Here is a 16,243-nt window from a genome sequence, read left to right on the forward strand (position 1 = left end):
CTAACTTCACTGGAGCTCTTGTTGATGGCGCAGGTGTCCATGGGAATTTGATACAACCGAAACTGATGATCTGACAAAGCTAAAAACAAAATCAAAGCAAGTTTTAAGTGAGCCATCAAAACAGTGTGGCAGTTAGCAGAGTAGAGAGCTGAGGGATTCATAATATCCCTGTAGTCATTGCGGAGTCTCCCGGCTGTTACTGTCTTTCAAGGAAAGTACAATGAACCAACAGAAGTTTCAGATGGAATGTACATCACTATTCAGAGAATTCCTTGCTTGGTACCAATGGTCCCGATCACTGGCAGCCAGTTGTCCCTTATTTATAAATTGGTGGAGCTGTTGATCTCCTGTTTGGCCGTTTATCTCACATTCAGTGTCTTTCCTCACCTTGGTATCTGGTGTTTGCTCCTATTTAACTGCAAATGGAGCCTTCACACATGTCCCCAAAGACCCCCATGTCTAGCTCCAACCTCTGACCATTTATCTGAGTGCAGCAACACACAAGACAGTACGGGAACTCAGTGGGTCAGGGAGTTTCCATGGAAGGAAATGGACAATCAATGTCTTGGGTTAGTCCACGCATCTACGGTTTCCTGTGTCTCCACCTTGCCTGTCCCCTTATCAACTTCAGACCACACCATCAGCTCCAAATCATAGGGTCTCTCCTAGACTCCTGATGGACGTTCTTCTTCTTCTATCCTTTTTATGGCTGTCGGCCGTCCAACTTTGAGGTGCATTACTGTCATCAACTAGTCTGTGCTTTCCCAATGTCACCTTCCAAACATACAACTGAACTCAGTGACATCATATGCTCTAAGGACACTTTAAATTAGCGCTGAACCAAGAGGATGTCTTGTAATTGCTTGCCAGCCTGAGAACAGCATGGTTGCAGTGCTCCCTCCTCCTCTCCAGCCTATAGAACTCGCGGGTGTTCCAACATGTGGCCTGCAGTCACTTCCGGGATCACAGTGCACACCATAGTCATGCTCTCTAAAGCTAGCACCTGGACTCCAAATCCCTTTTCTGATTAAAAAATGGGGGGGGGGTGGATTTGTAGGGACAATATTCCAGCATTGATTGTTAATGACCGTCACTGGTTGAGTCACTGGCTGAGTCACTGGCGAGGTCATTTGCTGCAAGTCAAAAGGTCAAAGGTTCAAAAATCTAATTTAATGTATACAAGAAACATCCTGAAATGCTTTTACTTCGCAAACATCCTCGAAAACAGAGAAGTGCCTCAAAGAATGAATGACAGTTAAACGTGAGAACCCCAAAGTCCCTCCTCAGCTCCCCTCCCCGCGCACATAAGTGGCAGCAAACGATTCCTCCTCCCCCAGCAGCAAAAAAAAGCGCATCGGTAACGTCACCGAGCCCAAGCGTGTGCTAAGCAATAGCAAAGACACAGACCAACGTTACCCCAGAGGCTTCGCATTTCATCCGACATTTGACAAACCACAGGTTCTCTTTCTCCCTAATAAGGGAGAGGGAGGTGTCCCCCCATTTTCACAGCGAGCGGGAGACATAACAACAACCCACTGGTTTACGACATTAAAAGTCCTTTCCGTCGCTTTTTCCGAGCTCTGTGTCCTAAGATCACAAAGACCTTGGGTCTTCCGGCCCACAACGAAAGATTTTCCAGCCTCCCCGACGACACACGAGTCTCCTGCCATGACACCGACCCTCAATCCACCCGTCGTCAGACCTCCGAGACCTTAGGCTTCCAAACACGAGTGAGACCCCGAGACCTTAGGCTTCCAAACACGAGTGAGACCCCGAGACCTTAGGCTTCCAAACATGAGTGAGACTCTCAGGCCAAGCCCTTGGCATGTCGTATAACGGCCAGTCTTGGAACCCCGAGAACGGGTCCCATTCCCGCGAAGACTGTGTATAACTCCAGGTCAGGGTCTTCAAAAGAACCCTGAAAGGGAAAAATAAAGATATTAAAGGTGGAAACAGAGCTGTTTCTGAAGATGCAAGGAAAGGAGTCGCCATTAGGCGCCATTAACCCTCCCAAGATAATCCAGGTGAAGAGGTTAAATAAGGCTCCAAGTGAATACCCTGATGTGTTGGAAACCAGCTGTAGCCAAAGACACATGTCATTCACTCCTTCTCTACTGCTCACTCTCAACAATGCGTCACTCCCTCCTTGGTGCCCATTTCAAACCAACCGACAGGGTCTCTTTCAGTTAGCGCATCTCTCCCTTCCTCTCCAGCCAAAAGCAACTTGAAAAGGTTGACTCTACATCTTTCCGTGTCCCATCTAGCCAATAGCTGCCTCCACTTCCAGGTCATCCTGATGGAGGTTTGCCTATTTGATAAAGATGATGCCGTGGTTGGCTGTAATCACCAGCACGGGCCACTAGCGAAGCAGCATCCATCATGGGAGATCACAATGAACCAGGAGATATTGGGTTGGAGCTTATTGGTGGGGGGGGGTGACTGGGTGACGACCATCTGGAGCAGGGGAGGAGGAAGGGTCGTAAGAAAATAGGCAGTCGTTTGTTTTGAGTTTGCATGTTTCCCCTGTGACCGTGTAGGTAGGTTTCCTCGTGTGCTACGGATTCCTCCCATTTTCCAAAGCTGCGTGCACTGGCAGGTTAATAGGCAAATTGAACCTGGTGTGAAAGTGAGTTGCAGAATCTGAAAGAGAATTGACAGAATGCAGGGAGACCAATAAGTGTTCGGTTTCAATAGGTACATTTAATGTCAGAGAAATGCATACAGTATATATCCTGAAATTCTTTTTTCTTTGCAGACATCCATGAAAACAGAGGAGTGGCCCATCAAATGAATGACAGTTAAAGCCAGGGGTGCAGTGCTAGCTGGAGCGCGTCGGGCACATCTTTAAGGAAAAAAACAAAATAGACAAGCTAATTAACCAGGTGCAGCCCAGGGTGATTTGAGTCCCTCAGAAACTGCTGATATCCTGGGATTTTTACACAGAACAGACTCTGGAGTTTACAAAGAATGGTGCCAAAAACAAAAAAAACATCCAGCGAGTGGCTGTTCTGTGAGTGAAAACATCTTGTTAAATCCACTTGCTGGATGTTTTTTTGTTTTTGGCACCATTCTTTGTAAACTCCAGAGTCTGTTGTGCGTAAAAATCCCAGGAAATCAGCAGTTTCTGAGATACTCAAATCACCTTGGGCGGCACCTAATTAATTAGCTTGCTTATTTCGGCTTTTTCCTTAGAGAGGTGCCGGATGTGCCCTGGTGAGCTCTGGCTCACACTGCACCCTTAGTTAAAGCCCACCCCCCAGCTCACCCCTCCCATGCACAAGCAGCAGCAAGGCAATGACCCTGCCCCCCCACCACCAGCAAAAAAAGCATCGGCACCCCTCAATGAGCAGTCAAGTGTGCAGCAAAGCATCAATAAAGACACAGACTTGCAGTACCCCAAAGACTTCTCATTCACCCGGTATTTGACATACCACAGGCTCTCTCTCCCTAGTAAGGGGAAAAGAGGTGACCCCGATAGAGTAGGGTTAGTGTAAAATGGACTCCAGATGGTCAGTGCAGACTAGATGGACCAAAGGTTCTTTTCTGTGCCACACCTACATAATTCTATGATAATGGCTCTATATTCTCAGTACCACAGACTCCACCCTGGTTAAACAAAGGACTTTCTTTGTCTTCCAAATCAGCGTACCTTCCTCGCCTTCCTCTCCTGTACAACGCTGATCCAGTCGATCGGCAGGCATTGCGGGGCACTGCAGCTCATGTAGTGGGGCAACGCTTGCCAAGGATCTGGAAAAGAACAGGTAAAACAAAACAATATCATTCGCATTATATGATATTCCACACCTGCAAGGTGTGTATCAAACACCAAGTCACACTTTGTCAGAAAAATTAACTTTTTTGCCATTAGTATGGTAAGCTGTTGCAGTGACCCATAAAAAATGGATGAGGTGGTGTGGATGAAGTCAACGAGGGCCACTTAGAGGATATGAAACCAAAGCTAGAACCCATGGTCTCCTCTTGTGCCATGATGAAGTCACCCTCAGGTTGGAGGAGCAACATCTCATATTCCATCTGAGTAGCTTCCAACCTGATGTCATGAACATCAACTTTTCCTTCCAGTAAAAAAACTGCCTCCCCCTCCCCTCTTCTATTCTCCACTCTGGACTTCTACCTCTTCACACTTGCCTACCATCCCCCCCTCCCCCGGTCCCTTCCTCCTTCCCTTTCTCCTCTAGTCTATCCTCCTCTCCTATCGGATTCCTTCGTCTCCAGTCCTTTACCTTTCCCAACCACCTGGCTCCACCTCTCACCTTCCAGCATCCTCCTTCCCCACCCCCAACCTTTTTATTCTGGCATCTTTCCCCTTCATTCTCGGTCCCGGTGAAGGGTCTTGGCCTGAATAGTCGACTGTTTATTCGTCTCTGTAATGCTCAGCTATATTGGCTCGTATTTATCTTGGGGAAACCCCGCCTGCCGCCCGCCTTGTCTCCTGGTGATGTTGGTTGCTGTACAACTGCCACTGGATTCAGCCTCAAACATCATCATCGGCCAGCACACAGTGTACGTTTTACCAATTACACTTTATGGATATTACTAAGTCTATGAGATTAAAAGAGGTACAATACAGAAAGGAATGGAAAAGGCTCCAGACTTATCAAAGTTCAATTCCTTCATGCACATGTTGGAGCTCGGACCTCCTTTCTTCCCTCTGCGATCCACGCTGACCCCTTCGACTCGCAGCTCGGGACGACCCGGAGTGATCAACCAGAGCACTCCCCGTACCTCCGTCGTCCTCATGGTCTCTCCTCCAACTCCCCACCAAAACCCCTGGTTCCCAGCCACATGAGACAGCATATCAACCCCAAGAAAGAATAACGTGGACACCCATTGGTTCATTTACTCTATTATCTATATTACAACCCAAGCAATAAGCTAGCTAGAGACTTTAACAGGATTTAATATAACAAAGAAGCCATTTTGATTAACGTATGCAGTAACATAAAAGAAGAAACCCCTTACATCTCCATAGATGCTGAGTTCCTCCAACGTTTTGAGTATGTTGCTAAAGGCAACAAATCAGTTGCCATTTTCTCCCTTAAAAACTAGCGACACAAAAAAGTTATAGGACTAGTTACAAACACAAATTGCTGCAGGAACTCAGCAGGTCAAGGGCTGCTGATTACTTAAGTTTGTTTGTGTTCTGTTTAATTAACAAAATAATGTGGGCTAATAAAAAGTAGCTTTCTAAACAGAGTCCACTTTTGTTTTCTGGGAAGGTTCCTTGAGAATGTATTGGCTGCTTTTTTTGAGGATTCCTGTCAAGGTGCTTGGATATAAAAGAGGGAGTGGGATTGAGACCTGCAAATTAAAAAAAAAAGTATCTGGAATCCTTATATATAAGGTCTGTACTTGAGCATATTGGACAGTTCAGGATAGAGATTGTGGGCTTGTGTTTGTAAAGATTTTCACCATTTGGTCATGTTCCACAATTTGAGAGCTGTTTTCAATGTTTAAACATGTCCAATGTTCACACGATATTGGAGCAGAATTAGGTCATTTGGCCCATCGAGTCTGCTCCGCCATTTCATCTTGGCTGATCAATCTTCCCTGTCAGCCCTGATCTCCTGCTTCTCCCTGTCTCCCTTCATGCACTGACTAATCCCGAATCTATCAACCTCCACCATAAATATACCCACTGACTTGGCCTCCACAGCTGCCTGCGGCAACGAATTACACAGATTTACCACTCTCTGGCTAAAGAAATTCCTCCTCACCTCTGTTCTAAAAGGATGTCTCTCTGTTCTGAGTCTGTGTCCTTCTGTATTCCCCCAGTAACTGATGAGGGACTCTTTACCACCCTTAGCAGAGCAATGCAAAGCAGAAGTGATGTTAATCTCCCTGGGGACAGGACTTCTAGTTATCAGTCAAAATGCTTTAAAACAGTGCCCAACACATGTGAACATATACTCACTGCTTCAAAGGTCTGAAGGTTCATTTATTATCAAAGTATACAACTCTGAAATTCTTCTTTTCCAGATAAACCAACACAGAAAAGAACGGCAGCATGATCATCAAATTCCTAATCCCTCCTCCCCAAGCAAAAAAAATTAACAAAAGCGGAACAGGCACATCGACCCACAAACCCCCGCTCCCGAAGGGGAAAGATTTGGTGAAAAACACAGAATATAAAAATTATAAGACTGAGAAAAGTCCATAGTCCAAGTCCATATCCAAAAACCTGGGTAACATTTCATTCCCACTAAAATAACTAGTGATTCCCCAGGTCATGTGCTACGTGCACTGGGAAATGGAAAGACTTGATTCTAGGTGAATTTAGGCTGTGATTCACGAACACATTGGGCAAATGAGAGCATTTCATCAGCCCAGTGAGTACTCTACCTGTACATGTGAGTTACAGTCTGAACCCAATACACTACCCTCTGGATAATTGGGACAATACACGCATTGAATTCAGTTTGTGAATTCCAAGGTATGTTTGAGTATACACTAGGCACGGTTCCGTCTCAGATACACAGATGAAGCGGGTGAAGTTCAGAAGAAATCCTTGGTGTTAAACACCACATGCTTGGCAGCTGCAGCTGGACTCTATTGTATTTTGCAGATGGTGACCACTGTCATTTCATTGTTTCAGCATCAACGCAAGGGCCCTGTGCCTATTTCAACAGAGCAACACCCATCAATAGACGTGGTTGCCCTGGATACGTGAATACAGGGCCAAAAAGAGAGAAAGGGCAAGACTTGGAACATCCTCAAGCATCTTAAAAACTCCAGCACACTAATATACCTGAGGAGCAATTTTCAGTAATAATAGGTATCAAGAAGCAAGGCTCATACATAAATTAAACTTTATTACAACAGTGTACAGTGTCTCTTGTATCGTTTTTTACTTAAATAAGGTTAACAGTCTGGATCCAATCCAAAAACTGCCTCTAATCAACCACTTTCCCTATATCCCACCTGCCAAAAAAAATTGTATCATGCTGCATTTGATTACACTTCATTATCGCTGGGCCATTCAGCCCATCGAGTCTATACTAACTCACAGAGCAACCCAACCGATCCTATCCTTGTAACTTATTCTCTCTCACACATGCTCTTCAAAGACATTTGGACAGGAACATGGACAGGAAAGGTTTAGAGGGATTATGGGTCAAATGCTGTCAATTGGGGCGAGTTTAGCTGAACTTCTGGTTAGCAGAGTCGAGTTGACTGAAGGGCTGTATCGCTCAATGACTTCCTCACTTTATCTAATGTTCAAGGTCACCCACTGACATTAAGGACAATTTTACAGCAGCCCATTAAGCTGCCAGCGTTGACTTTAGTGATGTGGGGCAAAACCAGAACACCCTTTACTGTCAGCAGTACTCTGCTCAACCACACTCTTTGCAGCCCATTGATACACCCATCCCATTGTAACACTGATACACCCATCCCACTGTAACACTGATACACCCATCCCATTGAAACACTCTGATACACCCACTCCATTGTAACACTGATACACCCATCCCATTGAAACACTCTGATACACCCATCCCACTGTAACACTCTGATACACCCATCCCATTGTAACACTGATACACCCATCCCATTGTAACACTGATACACCCATCCCATTGTAACACTCTGATACACCCACCCCATTGTAACACTGATACACCCATCCCATTGTAACACTCTGATACACCCACACCATTGTAACACTGATACACCCATCCCATTGTAACACTCTGATACACCCATCCCATTGTAACACTGATACACCCATCCCATTGAAACACTCTGATACACCCACTCCATTGTAACACTGATACACCCATCCCACTGTAACACTCTGATACACCCACTCGATTGTAACACTGATACACCCATCCCATTGAAACACTCTGATACACCCATCCCACTGTAACACTCTGATACACCCATCCCATTGTAACACTGATACACCCATCCCATTGTAACACTGATACACCCATCCCATTGTAACACTCTGATACACCCATCCCATTGTAACACTGATACACCCATCCCATTGTAACACTCTGATACACCCACCCCATTGTAACACTGATACACCCATCCCATTGTAACACTCTGATACACCCATCCCATTGTAACACTGATACACCCATCCCACTGTAACACTCTGATACACCCATCCCACTGTAACACTGATACACCCACTCCATTGTAACACTGATACACCCATCCCATTGTAACACTCTGATACACCCATCCCATTGTAACACTCTGATACACCCATCCCACTGTAACACTCTGATACACCCACCCCATTGTAACACTGATACACCCATCCCATTGAAACACTGATACACCCATCCCATTGTAACACTCTGATACACCCACACCATTGTAACACTCTGATACACCCACCCCACTGTAACACTGATACACCCACCCCATTGTAACACTGATACACCCATCCCATTGAAACACTGATACACCCATCCCATTGTAACACTCTGATACACCCACACCATTGTAACACTGTGATACACCCACCCCCCGGTAACACTGATACACCCACCCCATTGTAATACTCTGATACACCCACCCCACTGTAACACACTGATACACCCACCCCACTGTAACACTGATAGACCCACCCCACTGCAATACTCTGACACGTCTCCCTACTGCCACACCTTGATACATATCACAACACTCAATACAACATACCAGTAAACCCTGTCCCCAACACTGTAGCACTCTGAGATGCATTCTAACATTTGTTTTCCTCTGACTATTTTCATCCCCTTGATTATCTTACACCTTTATCTACCATTCTGCTAATTTATAAACCCCTCTTTCATACGTGCACCATTTGTCTACCCACATCACTCACTGTAACGTTCTACTATAATTCAAATCCCATTACAGCTTTCTGATGTGTCTAATGCTGGTGCAACAATCTGATATCTGCCAAAGCAACCTGGTCCAGTACCTGATAAGCAACACACATCAAAGTTGCCAGCATCTCTAGGAAGAGGTAGAGTCGACGTTTCAGGCTGAGACGTCGACTGTACCTCTTCCTAGAGATGCTGCCTGGCCTGCTGTGTTCACCAGCAACTTTTATGTGTGTTGCTTGAATTTCCAGCATCTGCAGAATTCCTGTTGTTTGCAGTACCTGATAATAGCATATATGATAGCTATCCATATAACACTCTGATATAGTCATAGGCATAGCCATACACACTGTCACTCCACTGTCACTCTTCTATGTCATTTTGGGTCCCACAGTTATTCTGAAATACTTCACACCCTTTCTGATTCACCCTGATTAAACTACACACTGTAACACACCCATAGATCCAACAGAACCGCTCTCTGCTCTGGAACCTAGACATCACCGTCTCCTTTCAATCCATTCATTCTTACACTACTTACTCCTTACTGATTGAATGTGGGAGAATTGTTGAAAATAGGATCTGAAGAAAATGGGATTACTGAAGGATTAGGACATCTAATGGCTAGTACAGACTTGGTGGGCCAAAGAACCCCTTACTGTAACCTCTAGCTTAATGACCCTTTAATATACCCTAATACATCGAACTCTTGTTGCATTATGTGACTCATCTCTGTCACCAATAGACCTCAATTTTCCGAAGATTCCATAACTGTCTTGCTGGGCAACCAAGGAACAGGAGGTACCAGTGATTCTCATTGGTGTTCTGCCCAGCAACCTAACTGAGATCCCTTTTGTTAATCCTTTTCTTTACGGTCTGATTAAAATAGACTGGGAATTTCCTCAGAGATGAGCCAGTTTTCCCAATCATAATTCGAAAGGTTTCTATTCTATGAGTGGGATAAACTCCTGGGAAAATTTCCAGCCGCTGTTCTCGCAGTTCAGATGGTGATACCTGGACAGGCCACTGGGGGGCGGTGTGGACCAGGGCATGGCCCGGTTTAGAGCGAGTCCTTCTCCGACCATTTATACTGTAAATCATTCCTTCGACCTGCCTAAGAGACGAAGAAATCAGGAAATCTTGGGCCAATGCATTATATTACACCCACCTTCACTGCAACCCTGATACGCTCCACAATACTCAATGCAACACCTACAATGGCATCTTTTAAACACTCAGCAGGTGAGATAATGCCTGCGGAAAGAAAGAAAAACAATGAATGCTTCAGGATGAAGAGCCATTCGAACTCAAACAATGCAGAGAAAATAATTCAAGGATGTGATCAAAGAAAAGCAACATTCCAACTGACTCCTGTGAATCCCTGGCCCATGAGCACTCAAGGTGGAAGAGGGAAGTCTGTAGAAGATTAATTTCCCAACAGGATCTGGAAGTGCGGTATGGAACGGCAGCTTGAATTTAGTTTGGACGAGTGTGAGGTGTTTCACTCAGTTAAAACAGAGCAGGGCGTGCACAGTAAACGACAGGGCTCTGGAGAGCACTGTAGGACAGAGAGACTGAGAGGTGATAAAGATGGAGCTTTGAATGCTGCTTTCAGTCAGGGCGATGACTACAGGAGTTGGAACATCATGTTACAACTGTACAAGTGGTTGATGAGACCGCACTTGGATTATTGTATGCTGTTCTGGTCGGCCAGCTGCAGGAAGTATGCAATAAGCTGGAAAAGATGCAGGAAAGACTTACAAGAATGCTACCAAGACTGGAAGGCTTGAGTTACAAGGAGAGATTGAATAGGCTGGGACTGTTTTCCCTGGAGCGTAAGAGGCTGCGGGATGATGTTACAGCGGAATATACTGTTATAGACGGGTATGGATAAGGGGGGTTGTCACGATCATTTTCTCAGAGGTAGAGGTGAGAGGAAAAAGATTTAACATGGGCCGGTGGGCAATGTTTTCACACAGAGCGTGATGATTGACCATAGGAAGGCTGCGGGATGACCTTATAGAGGTGTATACAATCATGTCGGGTATAGGTAAGGTGGATTGTCACAATTATTTTGTGCTGCCAGAAGAAGCTGTAGAGCAGGTACAATGGACATGTTTAAAAGACATTTAGTCAGGCACATGCTTAGGAAAGGTTTAAAGCAGTGCTTTCCAAACTTTTTTGTGTTACCGTCTCCTTGGTTCCCAGACCACATCCCCAGCGCACCCTCTCCCTTTGCAACCATAAAAACTATAAATAATTTTGATTTACAATGCACAATGAAGGAAAATAGGAATTGCAAGTTCAAAGCAATGACAAATAATTGCAAAAATTATTCAAATCGATTTAAAGCTACAAATATTTTTTTTATTCAATTAGAGCAAGAACAATTTGAAGAGTGTGTATTAGTGTTCCAACTATTATCTACTTCATTGCTTTTTCACCTTTCAGTGAGATGGATGGGCTTGGCAAGGTGATGTCAGGCTGAATGTCACTCAGAAGTCTCAGATCCCACATTCAGTAATTGGAAGTCTGTTTTGTCGGGAGGAGGGTTGGGCACGGGGCTCCCAACCCCAACCTGTAAAACCCAGAGCTGTAGAAACGTAAACAAAAGCTCCAAAAGACCTTATCCCTGGGAGAGGAAGATAATTTGCCCAGCTGGCACCAGGAAGATGGGCTACAGCAGAGGGCAACTTGAAAGTCTGACCCAGGACAGAGGACTCTGGCGAGATGCTTTTGGTGGCTTGTGCCCCCTCTGCCAACTGCTCTGTAACCCTCCTCAATGTCAACACCACCAACTTTCATATCATCTGCAAACTTCAAAACAAAACCTCCTACATTCATATTCAGATCATTAATAAATATAACAATTAGTAAAAGACACAGTGAAGATCCCTGTGCACATCATTAGTTACTGGATTCCAATTGCAATAGCAACGTTGGTCAATTATGCTACAAACTTCCACACCTACAAAAGGTAGTGGACTCGGCCCAGTACTAAGCCTGGTGGAACAGTTTCTGCCGAGACGAGAAGGGGCAAAGGCATGTTACTGATGCCTTAAAACCAGTCGCTTCAGGCAGATGGGGCCCACCAGCTGTGGTTGGCAGCTCACCTAGGAGAAGGAAGACTCTGATCTCAATTCTCCACTGCCAACTCATGGGGAAGGATTCGGGAGTAAACCCTTAGGAAAAATCCAGAGCTGGAGTCACCAAGGCAGTCCTAAAATAAGTTCAACACTGACTGGCAACTCCTGCAACCCGCTGGTGCCAAACTGTATGGTTCTCTGCCCGTTTGTCTGGATTCATCAGCTCCGTGGAGAGGGGAGCCTGTTAGTGGGCAACAGCTTTGCTCTCCGTATCGTACTGCCCTGGCTTGCATATCATATAGACAGCTAGGCAACCCCAACCAGTGGCGGGCCTCTGTGATAACATGGACTAAGTCAACAAACTAAAAAAAAACTGCAGATGCTGGAAATCTGAAATAAAAACAGAAAACACTCAATAGGTCAGGCAGCGCCTGTGGAGAGTGAAACAGTTAATGTTTCAGATCTATGATCTTTCCTCAGAATGGATTGAAGCCTAGCTTCTGTGAAGATGGGGTCACAAGGGTAGGCTGAGGCAAACATTGCTCTGGACTCCGGTCGACATGTCTCTGACACTGTGCATTAGACATGGAGGTGATTAGGGGTTCTCTCCATCTTTTAGTTGCTCGAATTTCCGCAGAATGGAAGAAGATGGCGCCAGCGAACAAAGCAACCAAAGGTGGCGTCTCACAGATGGTTCACAAAACTTCTTCGTTTCTTTTACACCTTCCTTTTCTTTCAAATGTGGTTCTGCGACTGTTGGCATTGGTGTTCCCATACCAGGGCATAACGCCACCAGTCAGCACGCTTTCCAGCACATATCTATACAAGTTTGCCAAGGTTTTTGGTGCGATGCAGAATCTCCACACACTCCGAGGAAGTAGAGGTGCTGGTGCACTTTCTTCACAATTATATTTATATGATGGGTCCAGGACAGGTCCTCTGACAGGAATTTAAAGTCACTGACCCTCCCCACCTCTGATCCTCTGGCTCATAGACCTCTGGTTTCCTCTCCTGAAGTCTACAATCTGTTCTTTGGTCTTGCTGACATAGAGTGAGAGGTTGTTTTTTTACATCACTCAACCAAATTTTCAGTCTCCCTCCTGTGTGCTGATTCATCACCCCCTTTGATGTGGCCCACAACAGTGGTGTCATCAGCAAACTTGTATATGGTGTTGGAACTGTGCTTATCCACACAGTCACAGGTGTAAAGTGAGCAGAGCGGGGGGCTAAGGACACATCCACGTGGTGCTCCTTTGCTGATGGAGATTGTGGAGGAGATGTTTTTGCCAATCTGAACTGACTGACATCTACAAGTGAGGAAATCCACGATCCAATTGCACAACTGGTATTGAGACCAAGAACTTGGAGCTTACTGATTAGTTTTGAGGGGATGATGGTGTTAAATGCTGAGCTGTAATCGATAAAGAGCGTCTTTGCTGTCCAGATGTTCCAGGGTTGTGTGAAGAGCCAATGATGTGGCATCTGCCACAGATCTGTTGCTTCGGCAGGCAAACTGGAACAAATTCAAGTTGTCAGTCAGACAGGAGCTGAGATGTTTCAACTCCAGCCTCTCAGAGCACTTCATCCCCGTGGATGTCAGTGCCACTGGGTGATAATCATTTAAACAGGTTACCACAATCTCCTTGGGCGCCAGTACAAATGAAGCAGGTGGGTTCCACACACTGCTGGAGTGAGAGGTTGAAGATACCCGTGAACACACCAGCACAGGCCTTCAGTACTCCGCCTGGACTGGATGATTTCCTTGGATTTGCTGTCTTGAAGGCACATCATTTTCCGATACTGAGACCGAAGGATCATCGGGAGACATGGGGGGTGCATGATGGTTCCTCCCAGTTCTGGTGGTCAAAGTGAGCATAGAAGCCATTGAGCTCATCTGCGAGTGAACCTCTGCTGTCCCCTATGACACAAGATTTAACCTTGTTATGGCATTCAATCCTTGCCACAACTGTTGAGCATCCCATTTTTACTGATGGATCAAAAAATAATTTAACAGGGAATGTTGGTGTGGCTGTTTTCGTGCCTGGATTACAGGTAACAATAAAGAAACACCTTATTCTTCATTTATCAGTATATACCGCAGAATTGGTTGCCATCATTGTGGGCTTACGGTGGATGGAGGAAATTTGTCCTTGCAAAGTTGTCATTTGTTCAGAGTCTGTTTTTGGTTTTGATTAGTTTTAAAACAGGTCATTCTAGCAGCAGGCCAGATTTACTGCTGGAAGCTCTTCAAATTTTAATTCATATTCAAGGTATTGGTCTACATGTCTCTGCTTATGGGTTCCTGCACATAGAGGTGTTGAGGGGAATGAGCGGGTTGATTGTTTGGCCAAAAAAAGCTGCTAAGAGTTCATCTGTGGATATGGACCTTCCACTTAGCAATTCAGAAGCTAAGGGGTTGGTGGGGCTAAGAATTAGGGGGTTGTGGCAAGACCTGTGGGATAATGGGCATAAGGAGGGACACCTTTACAGAATACACAAAACTGTTGGATTGATGGGAGAAGGGGGTAAAACAAGAAGGGGAGGAATTATATTGACTCGACTTAGAATTGGGCATACTATCCTTAATTATTCCTTATATTATTTTGGAAGATATCACTCTGGGGTGTGTAGGTTCTGTCATCATTAGGAAACAGTTGAACACATTCCATTACAATGAGAAGCATACAAGGTTGAAAGAAAACAAATGCAGGCTGCACTATTATCTTTGGGGGTTTATAGTTTTCATTTAAAAACTAAGTTATGGAAGTGGCTTTAAATTTCATTTACTATCTTGTCTTTCATTATTTACAATCTATTAGAGCTTTCGGGGGTAATTTAGTTTTCATTTGATAAAGAACTAGCAGGGGTTTTATTCCCAACTCTCCACACCACACTCCAGTCCAGTTGGTGGTGGTAATGCACCTTTAAGTTGGACTGCTGACTGCCATTAAAAGTCAGAAGAAGAAGTGCCTTAGCAGAATCATTGTATTGGAGAGAATAAATTGTCTGATGGTGTGGCTCAGTTACTTCTCCGAGGCTCTGTTGGTGTTCCTGTGTCGAACCTCTTGTTTATGTCTCCTGTGTCGAGTTGCACGCCTGCTGTCCACAACTTCTGGCTTGAGTTGGTGCAACCAACCTATGTGACAGAGAAGCCTGCTGTTCCATTTGGGTTCAGTCCTCCGAGAGCACACCGTGACAACATGACTCCACTAACTATGGACCCAGTGGAGGTTCTGAGCTTCTTCGGTCTACGTTCAAGATTTTTTGTGAGGTTCTCTAGATCAACAAGAGCTCATAAGCTCTTTCTTGTTATGCTTTGTTTCCAAGTCTCGTGCCATGCTCCCAAGTCTCAGCGCTGCCTCGAGTATCAGGTCTTCCTTGCATTTTTCAGACCTGCCCTGAGAGCTCTGCCTTGTGTCTTTCAGATCTGCCTCGGGGGTATCAGACCTGTTCTGGGGTTTGCAGAACTGCTTCAAGCTCCACATGTGCCATGTTTTTCAGACCTGCCTCGAGAAATCCCTGTGCCGTCACGAGCCCTGCTGCTTGCTGAAGACTGTTGAACTTCTCAGCACCTGTATTTACTAATTCCCATCTGAACTAGAGCCATTGAGCCCTTCAGCTTAATCTTATCAAGTTAATTGTGACTGGCACATTTCCCACATTCTCTGTTTTATTTAAAGAGAACTCTCGTTCCATTTTGTTGGAGAGGAAATGAATTTTCTTGCCGTGTTGCTCGGTTGCTCCTCCAAGGCTCCGTTGTTGTTCCCGTGTCTAACCTCTAGTTCCCGGCTCTCCTGGGGATTCTGCCATTCTTCCACTCCTGGGTCGAGTCCTGAGTCTGCTGTCTGCAAATCCTGGGTTGAGTCAGTGCCAGTGACTTCCGTGTTAGGGAAAGTCTGCTGTTCCTCTGCACTTGGGTCCAGTCCTCTGAGAGCACCTCGTGACACATTGCTGCACAGCCCAGCTCTAACTTTATTAACCGCCCCCCCCCCGCTTTGTTCTGGTACCTTTATCTAATCACCTCTTAATATTTCATACCTGAGAAATTGCATTCCTAGCTAATGCAAGCTTTTTGATTGTAGGTGCTAAAAAGGTTATGACAGTCTATAAATCAGTTCCTGGCAGTTTTCCCCTTTTAATGATCTGTAAATATTTGACAACCACCAGCTCTCTGACTCAATCTTCCTTCCCAGGGATTGTGAAATATTATGATGGCTTGTGTTCCCTTCATGCTCTCTACCCTCTCAGGACAGCTGAATGCCCAGTCTGTTGTGCAATGTTAACACCTGCGTGCTAAAACCCATCCTG

At 45.3% G+C, this 16,243-nt stretch overlaps 1 long non-coding RNA gene across 1 annotated transcript; it reads right to left on the bottom strand.

The window, feature by feature from the left end:
• Positions 1-2,526: 2,526 nt before the first annotated feature.
• On the bottom strand, positions 2,527-15,354 carry LOC134359667 (uncharacterized). Its single transcript, XR_010021166.1, has 4 exons — positions 11,294-15,354; positions 10,018-10,103; positions 3,650-3,747; positions 2,527-2,640 (listed from the first exon to the last, which is right to left on the bottom strand). It is a non-coding gene; the product is annotated as an uncharacterized LOC134359667 (long non-coding RNA).
• Between the last annotated feature and the right edge of the window lie 889 nt (positions 15,355-16,243).

This window comes from Mobula hypostoma, chromosome 21 (assembly GCF_963921235.1).
Source record: "Mobula hypostoma chromosome 21, sMobHyp1.1, whole genome shotgun sequence".
Taxonomy (NCBI): domain Eukaryota; kingdom Metazoa; phylum Chordata; class Chondrichthyes; order Myliobatiformes; family Myliobatidae; genus Mobula; species Mobula hypostoma.